General features: G+C 38.3%; 1 long non-coding RNA gene across 1 annotated transcript in view; it reads left to right on the forward strand.

Moving 5' to 3' along the window:
- The window catches only part of LOC136694326 (uncharacterized), a 186,428-nt gene extending 178,360 nt beyond the window's left edge, over positions 1 to 8,068 (forward strand). The window contains exon 3 of the long non-coding RNA XR_010802184.1: positions 7,705 to 8,068. This is a non-coding gene — a long non-coding RNA (uncharacterized lncRNA). The remainder of the gene's footprint in view (positions 1 to 7,704) is intronic.
- The last annotated feature ends 1,764 nt before the right edge of the window (positions 8,069 to 9,832 follow it).

Consider the following 9,832-nt stretch of genomic DNA (forward strand, 5'->3'; position numbering starts at 1 on the left):
ACACATCCAGGGTATTTCTTTCCAAATAAAGGGTTTTAACCCCTTATTTTGTCCCCTGTTTGTTGCATAAACATATACTACTTTTAAGTCTTTTCATCTGAAATTGGAATATTGCTGTGAGGATTTGGACGATGTAATTTCATGTGTTTCATGCGACTGTACACAGAACTGAACATTAGTGTGCAGAGTAAATTACACTTTAAATTCCAATAACTATAAAGTGATGAATACAATGATGTAATACATATTACACTGAAATTGTCCACATTTTTATGTGTGTGAAATTATCCACAGGTGATTGTGTGACTCTTGGTGAATTTGCGAAATTATCCACAGGTGTAAGTGTATGAGTGACTGAGTGAGTGTGTGAAACTTTCCACATATGTGAGTGAGTGACTGTGTGTGGGTGATTGCCTGTCCAGATATGTCTTCTGGCACACTCTGAATCCACTATGACCCTGATGAAAATGAAGCAGCGACAGAAGACGAATGAATGAATGTTCTGTATCATCTGTACACAATTCTGTGTAGTCATGTTCAATCACATTTGTCGAGTTTGTTGTGATGACATTTTTCCTGATGTAGCCACTTTCTGAAGGCCCCCTAGTGGCCATGGCTCTAGCTGTTTGGAAATCCACTATCTTAATTGGTTGATTTTCATGGTACAAATCTGCCTGAAAGAGGAGTCACGGTGCATGCATGCTCAATCTGAGCAGTGAGAAATAAATCAGAGTAGAATTAAAGATTTCTATGTGCTTCATATGTGTTTAAAGTTTAACAAATGAGATCTTATTCAGAATGGAGTCTGGAGCAGTCAAAGGTCATCCCTGTAATGTTATTAAGGCACCGTCCACACTGATCCGCTTAATTTTGGTGGTTTTGGTCACTGTTTTGGCCTCCTGTCCAAATGCAAACAGCAGTGTAGGTCGCTGAAAATGGAGGTTTTAGAAAAAGCTGTCCAAGGTGGAGATTTTTGAAGGCACTGATGTCACTTTTCTTGTGTTTTTAGAAACACTGACATCCTCTATCTTTTATTCTAATCTATTAAAACTACACTACAATGTGTTTGCTTTCCCACAGCTAATACCTGATTAAAATTAACAATCTTTAAATTACTAAAGTCAGACAAAATTAAAAGACATTTGATTCAAAAGACTAAGTCTAAATCAAAATCCAAATCAGCTGTCAAAATGAGCACTGTTATGAATTACACTATACAGTGAGTAGGGCACTCTTTGGGACAGAGTGATATCAGGAAAGAAACAAACACTGGCACGTTTTTCCCACCTGGGCACCAGCTCCTTGTAGTGACTTTTTTTTTTTTGGAGATATCTGTATTTGTCCTTCAGGTTTTTCCTCATCTTTTTTCAACTGATTTCCAAACACAAATGTGTTTTTTCACCACAGGCACTAGCAGCAAAGACCTCAAATTCCACATGATATGACACTGCTGTGTATTTTTTTAAACTGGAAAATCATAATAGAATGGAAATGATAATAGAAGGATCATGGTTAGGATTTTGACACAAAACCAAAGGTCTAATAGAGAAATGTAAGAGTGTAGGGATTATTTTTTTCCTCCCTCTCTCCTCCAACCCCCCCCCCCCCAACACACACACACACACACACACACACACCCTTATCCCTCTTCAGCCTGCTCCATGATCTTCCTCTTTCTGGCAGAGAGTTAGACCCAAACTCCTGAAAAAAAAAGAGGCAGCCTCGGCCTTGTGGGAGGCGGCAGCACTCGTATCTGGACACATTGCCTCGAGTCTTTGAGCAGACAGCCCTGGACGCCCACAGACAAACTGGCTCAAGCAGTCATCTGCTTTCTGCTTTAAGCAGCCTCTTTGCCTGCTAGCCATTGATACTGTGTGTGTATGTGTGTGTCCCAGCTCGCCGAATCAAATAAGCTCACACCAACCCAGAATCATAATCACATCCAGCTCAGCCCACTCGGAAATGAGCTTCATCGCACTGATGTACACCAAGATGCACAATTAGATTTTGAAATACAGTCGTATTAATGTGCAATTTGGCAATTTCCTATTCTATCAATTGCTGCCACAATTGGATTCCCAAGCCTAATGGTCTGAATCTAAATAACCTGTTAAAATGCAAAGAAACAAATCTCTAGTCCAAGTTAATGGAGATGTGTTTCCTTTAGGGGTTGCAGAAGCAAGTCTTTGCTTTCTTACTATGAGAAATATGCTTCCTTAATGGGTTCTACTCTTGTATGGACTTACCATACCTTTAATTTTACCTTCTTATATCTACACTCATTGCCCATTGTCTCAGCTCCACTGACCAGACTGTGTACTTCTACAATTACACACTGTAGTCCACATATTGCGCTGCATACTTTGATTGAAAGCCCCCTTTCCCCCAGTTCTTCAATGGTCAGGACCACCAGTCAAGTCAGGTAGGATGTGGGTCGTAGGTCATTCTTAGGGTGTGTTGTGCTGAGTGGACCAGACACAGCAGTGCTACTGGAGTTTTTAAACACTCACTGTCCACTCTGTTACACACACTTAACATGTTGGTCCACCATGTAGATGTAAAGAGAAAATATCTCATATTTTTCCGCACAGAGTGTGTTTGACATCCTCTAGTCCTTCATCAGTGGACACGCTGTTGGATAATGGATCATTTTGGTTGGCGGACTGTTCTCGGTCCAGTGACACTGAGGGGTTTTAAAACTATAGTAGCACTGCGATGTGTGATCCACTCATAATAAAACAACACACACTAACACATGTCCGTGTCATTGCAGCACTGAGAATAATCCACCATCCAAATCACACCTGCTCTCTGGTGGTCCTGTTGGCTTCCTATTGGTGTGTAATTGAACCAAATGATTGCATCTATAATTTCAAATCAATATTTAAACCTTAGTATTTATGTATAATATTAAAAGCATTTTGGAAGTCACATGACCTCTACAGTCACATCTGGATTAGTTAATCACGGTATGTTCACTGGACAGAAACAGATTTGATGGTTTGAACACAGCACAAAAAATAAAGGAAAAAGAAGAAAAAGACAATAAATCCCCTCCAGAAATCACAGTTAAACTCATAATGCATGACATCATATAAATCATGCAATAAAATTATACCCACAGGCTTTCAGACCAAGCAGTCAGTCGAGTCTTCCTGTTTTACAGACACCATCCACCCATCCATTTACTGTAACCATTTCATCCTGTCTAGGGTCACAGTGGGTGATCAGACAATCACTTTTAATTTGGCCCAGAAATCTCCAGGGGTAGATTCTCTCTTCTGAACAGTTCAGTGTTAGACATTGGTTGCATTTTCTTTTTCTCTCAATGCATACTAATGCCAAAGGCATTCAGTAATTTTGAGACCTGGACTCTGGGGTGACCTGTCCACTCCCAGGCAACAAGGACGTCCCCTGAACATTCTCAGCATAAGTTTACAAAAGAGACAACAGTAGACATTTTATGCCAGGTTCACACCACTGATTCAAACTGTAATGTAATATAATAATAATGTAATGTACAATTATTTGTCATTGTACAATGAAATGTGTCTTCCGCATTTAACCCATCTATGGTTGTGAACACACACACACACTAATGCACTAGGGGCTGTTAATACACACCCAGAACAGCAGTCAGCCATCCTCGGCACTCAAGGAGCTTTTGGGGGTTCGGTGCCTTGCTCAAGGGCACTTCAGCCATGGATGTTACTGCCGGTCCTGGGGATCGAACTGGCAACCTTCCGGTACCAAGCTCGGTCCTGTAACCATTAGATCAAGGCTGCCCCTGTGATGTGTGTACAACTGGTGGTACCCAAAGCATCCTAACTGGTACACCAGATGATATCTGAAGATTTACTACAATCATTGTAAAGAGGAATTTTTGAATTTTTCCAGTGTAAATTATGTGTAAATGTGTTTTAGAATTTGCATTATTTTATTTAAATAAAAATGAATTTGTGTTTAACATTTAAAAAAAAACATCCATGTGGACAAAATCTACTTCTCCTAATGCTAGCTTGTGGATTGCAGAAGCAGGTAAATCTTACAAAATTAGTGAAAGGCTTTGTTTAAAACTTGCCAAACAGATGACAAGACCATGACCAAGTACTGAAAAAAATGGGTGCTGAGCCAGATCTGCGTTTACAGCTCACTGATCTAGTCCTTTCAGTGCATGGCTAGGTTCAGCTCTTTCACTAAAATAAACGGTGAGATGTCTTATAGATGGTACTTGGGGTGTTTGGTTTGATAATGAGTGGTATTTGGTCTAAAAAGTTTGAGAACCACATCGCTACACAATTTTTTTAGTTTTTTTTAGTTTTTTAGATATTGTTAATAAAACCCTCAGGTCCGGAGACCTGAATCCTATTTATAATATGCTTATAACATTGAAAAGTGTTTTAAGTAAGTGTTTATGTCCTGAAGAAAATGGCTGTGACTGAAATCACTCCTTAATCCCTCATTAGTATTGTGCTCTAGTTAAGCATTATTTAGTTCAATTTCACTGTCCGTTGCTTAGTAACAAATAACTCACAATGTATCCTGATCCACATTCAGCTCATGTTGTGAACTACTATGTTCACTATAAATTATGGGTGCATTGTGGGAGATTGTAGTGCTCTCAGAATCACTCTTGAATTTATGATTCAGAGTGGCTGATGCACTCAGTAGTGCCGTAAAATCTAAATAGGGAGCCATTTTGGACACCGTCATTGTTTTGTTAGCTGAGAGTGTTCTGTGAACCCCTGTATCTGTTTCCTTTTTTATATGTGCACTTCTAGAAGACTCCATTTCCTTTCTGACCCAGAGTTTTGAGGTGGTCTTCTCACAGTGGAAGGAAAGAAGGACTCAAGCAGCTGTGGATGTGTTTAGATGCGAATAATGTTACACTTTCTCTCAAAGATGACAGCGTTAAGTGCAGTTTATCTGAGGGGGTCATTTTGGTGTGGCACCAGGCTTTACATGGTTGTTGTTAGAGGTTCTAAAAGTGTATTTATTTTCTAATTCCAGTTCCGAAACTCTAGTGGAATATCTACTGTCTGTAAAAATGTCTCCTGAAGGTGTATTTTTCTTAGTTCTATATTTGATCGGGGCTTAGTCCACATCCAGCTTGTCAAGGCCAAGCATTCACAGGTTCAAAGGGCAATAAAAAATAATCATAAAAATGAAAATGCTTTAAAAACAAATAATCGAGGTCAAAATTGCATGACCCTTTGCTGGACGTTGCGAAAGGAATCCTGCATGGTCCAGTGCAGTTTACGCTGTTATTCTTTTCCCACCCTGCACTGCTTTTGCATATTTTAGCAGAAAATTGTGCAACTAAGAAAGGCATAAAATCTAAAGCTAAACTGTGACACTATCAACCATCCATGACCAATAGCTCAGCCTTCCCCTGGAGAAATGATCAGATCATTACAGCAGTGGGGGAATCATATAAACAAAGCCATTCCATATGAAAATGTGCCTCACATGCAATTACTGTCTCATGATGTGAAGCCAAGGATGGATTGGTTGCTCACTGCTACGCTTGCTATACTTCCAACACTCTGTGGACACCTGCTGGAAGGTCAGGTACTTTTGGGGTCCTGAGTGTTGGAGATTGAAAGGGGCAAATAGAGTATGCAGAGCAATAGGTAGACTAGGGTGTGTAATTGTAGAACCACCAAGCGCGCCTCTATGGTGAGTTATGTTATGGCAGATTGGTATATGCTGGCACTGGTTGAAGCTCAAACCTGAAGGAGGCTGTAGTATATAATGCATTTATCAGGAAAATGAAAGGTCAGAGGGAGAATTGTGTCCAGAAACATAGCCAGTCTTTCATCAGACGGTGGTATAAATATCGTACACTTGCGTCTTCTGTCTGCCGTTGCTCATGGTGGCGTAATTTATATGAATGCTGCTGCTTTCACCTTGAGTGCTTTGAGGTATTTCATAACCTGCTCTGAGTTGTTAGTGCTGACCCCTCCATTCACATCTCTGTGGGCTGTAATTGAAAGTGGGACGTCTTCTCGGCCTTCAAGGAAGAACCCACTATTGTCTGCTGTTTCTTTAGAAAGACATCTTATGGAAATATCCTACAGTTAATCTCTTTTAAAATATAGGGTATTTATCATATGTAACTGGAACTGATGATTTTACAGATAATTTCTGTGATCAACAAACATGCAGAATACACATCATTTAGTGATTAACATGTTTTTAATGTTATTGCACAGAACTACAATTAAGTTGTGCACAATGGGTCCGGTGTAAAGGGGCTGCTATTTACTGGACATAGTAAAGATTTTTGGAAATGGGACCATGCTCTGAATTTTTGTCAATACTGAAATGATATGTTGCTGACATTTCTTTATTTGTTGTAATATGAAGCTCCTTTGTCAGTAGGACTATGCCCCTGTGCACAAAGCAAGATACATAACCTTAAGTGTTCTGTGCTCAGCCGTAACCTCATCCCCTTTGGGATGAAATGGAAGGTCAAAAGGAGCCAGGTCTTAGTTTGTATTGCTAGCTTGTGTGATGTCCATGCATAGGCAACCAAACATCTCTTAAGCAAAGCCTGTCTACAAACCCTTACATTATTCACGTACTGCATCCTCTGGAAGACAATCTTATCTCATTTAGATGTAAGTGAAACTTAATATATCCCATGTCCAATTTCTGATTTTTTAAAATATTACCAGAAACAATAGCCCGTGGTGATACATTTCATAGGGTAATATATGAACTGTAATAGAGTGAGAACTGTAATAGAGTAAGACAACAGCTGGCCAGACAAGAAGAGGTCCATAATTTTATTAAATTTAAAAAAAAGGTTAAACAAATTGCCATAATGGCATGGCTGTAGAAAATGTGGGATGTTTGGGGATATTCAAGATATTCAAGAATGTTAGCTTGGGAATGTGAGTCTAATAGGACCAAGACAGTGAATGTAAACCCAGAGATAAGCTCACTTGAACACATAGTGTGTGGAACTGACTCAGTGGCTGTTCTTCATCACTGACTGTAATTGAAAAGCAGGTTCTCTTAATGCACCATGTGTTTTCATCCATCTGAAAAACAGTGTAGTATTAGTCAGCCCTCTGAATATAATTAACACTTTATAATCTACTGTATGGAAGTCCACACTTTTAGTTCTTATAAGTTTAATCTACTTAAAAAATAATAATAACAAACCCTCAATAATATGACCTAATGTGACTGAGTTACATGGATGTGGTCTATACATTCACAGGTACCACTTTAAAATAAGACTATACTAATAAAAGATTGTAAATGTTAATTACTTGGTAATTAATTAGGTTGTAAACACCTGAATGGTCATAATAATCATTTGTAAAAGATAACCATTATCATTAATAAACCACCGTTAATTAACAACCTTTAATAAACAGAGTGTAAATGATTTATAAACCTTTACAAGTTTGTCTTATTATAAAGTGGTACCCATTTACTGAAAATAATCATACAAGTAAAGGAAGCTATTCAGAAGTTGATATTGGTCAGATTCACAATTTAAGAGAAGCTGCTTTCACCAAAGAAGTAAACTCTAAACATAATAATAATATTTCAATTAAAACATATTACTGAAACAATTACTGGCAAAAAAATATATTTTTAAAGTTAAAGCTTGTAATAATATGAATATATCTTTCATTGCTGTATTATAGTGATTCATTCATGCACTTCTTAATTCATTCATCTTAGGTGACTGCTTCATCCCGTTCCGAGTTGAGACCCCTCACAGCCCAAGGCAGGGCTCAAGCCTTCAGTGACACTACCTGTTGCACCACTGTGCCATCTGTTTAAAACCAACTAGAGCTTATATTTTTGGGCAAGTGTGAACTACAACACTTCTTCGTCAGTCTCCTAAATAGCCAACCCTAGTGAACATAATCATTCTGAAAGTTACTGACACGTCAATATACCATCCTAACTCACATTGTATGCACATTTGGTTCTGTAATAATCATCTGTGACTTTATAGCCACATAAAATGTATTAGTTTTAGCTACAGGGCTTACAGACTGTATAAAATCTACATTCAGCAGATGCACTGAAATTGTCAATAAATAAACCACTATGATGTTCTGAACTAGGTTTTGTAAAAGATGTTATATGATTTTCTCTAGAACTCTTTCACTGTACCAGCATTTCAAATGAGACAAAACTGAACCAAGTGTGCTGTGGGCCTACAATCTTAAAAATTAAGGTGTAATAATGAATTATTTGAGCAATGCCAAAGAAGAACCTCTTTTGGTTCTATAAAGGCACCCAAGCTTTCCTATGAGGAGGTCTCTCATCTAAGTACTGGCCTGCTGAGCATCAATGGATTGGTGTATTCTGGTGTTTGGAAGCTATGCCAATAGAAATAATTGTAGTGTGATAATACAAAGCTGAAAGCAACTCCTAGAACATATTTTGAAGCAGTTTTGATTCAATTCAAGTAGTTGAAATCAAACAAAGTCATTCCATGTTATATTTAAAGTGTGTAACGGGAAGAAGCATATTCATAAACATTCCAAACTTGTTTAACATTGACTGGGTGAATGTCTATGTGTCTGGGTGAGAGTGTGAAATTACCCACAGGTGTAAATGTGTGTGGATGACTAAGTGAATGTGTCCTGTGATGGACTGTGTGTATTACATTATGTACCCGATTTTAATCATATCTAATAAAACGAAACACATTTCCATCAGCTCTGAGCATACTGACTGTATATTGACTGCTAAATGTGATGGAGTGAGTTATTGTGCTGCTGCTCATTAGTCTGAACTCTAGTGAGGTGAGGCTAAGGTCAGTGGGAATCATTTTGTGTGTGTTTAGATGGGGAATGGTCTTTTGACTGTAGATGATCAGCTGTCAGTGAAACCTCCCTCTGGAATGTGTGACTCATTTGACGGAGCCTTGTTTCTGGTGGTGATTATATGGTGTGGAAATCATGTGTTGTGTGAGACATTGTTCAGTCCCTTTCATTTTCCCTCGGCTCTTTCATTCCTCGCTTTGATACTTTCTGACAAATTCATACAAATGGAAAACCAAATTCCCCATTTTCTTTTCTAAATACAACTATCATGTACTATGTTAACGCTGTTAAATAGTCATTCACTCCACAATCCACAAGAGGCCGTATACCATCACTGTCTAAAGAAAACATGTATTCTGAAAACATGTACTGTTGTGTATTTTTAGTGTAGTACGTCTATGGAACACAGCTGCTGTTCTTCACATTGTTTGAAAACTACATGATGAATGGACCAATAGAAATGCTCCAAAAATCTAATTTTGGAATCAAATCATTTTACACTGACCTTTACTGAACATTAAGAAGTTACTATTTTAGATACATATTTCTCTTTGGACAGTGATGATATGAGAAATCATTTATGCATTCATTGTCTATAAGCACTTATCCAGTTCAGGGTCGCGGTGGGTCCAGAGCCTACCCGGAATCATTGGGCACAAGGCGGGAATACACCCTGGAGGGGGCGCCAGTCCTTCACTGGGCAACAAACACTGTTGCTTTCACACCTATTGACACTTCTGAGTAGTCAATCCACCCACCGTCCGTGTTTCAATTCCCTCATTTTACAGAGCGTAGTGATGTATCAGTGGCTTTATTAGGAAATTTATGTTTGATTACAGAATGCTGTTCACTGTAAAAAAAAAAAAAAATCCTTAAATTTACAGTAAAAAAAAAAAACTGGCAGCTGTGTTTGCCAGAATTTTTGTCACTTTTTTGGCAATCATACATTTTACATTTAAGAACTGTTTTGTTTACAGTAGTTTTCTGTTAAAAAACAGATATACACCGAAAAAATCATAGTATTTACA

Source organism: Hoplias malabaricus, chromosome 4, assembly GCF_029633855.1.
Source record: "Hoplias malabaricus isolate fHopMal1 chromosome 4, fHopMal1.hap1, whole genome shotgun sequence".
Lineage (NCBI taxonomy): Eukaryota > Metazoa > Chordata > Actinopteri > Characiformes > Erythrinidae > Hoplias > Hoplias malabaricus.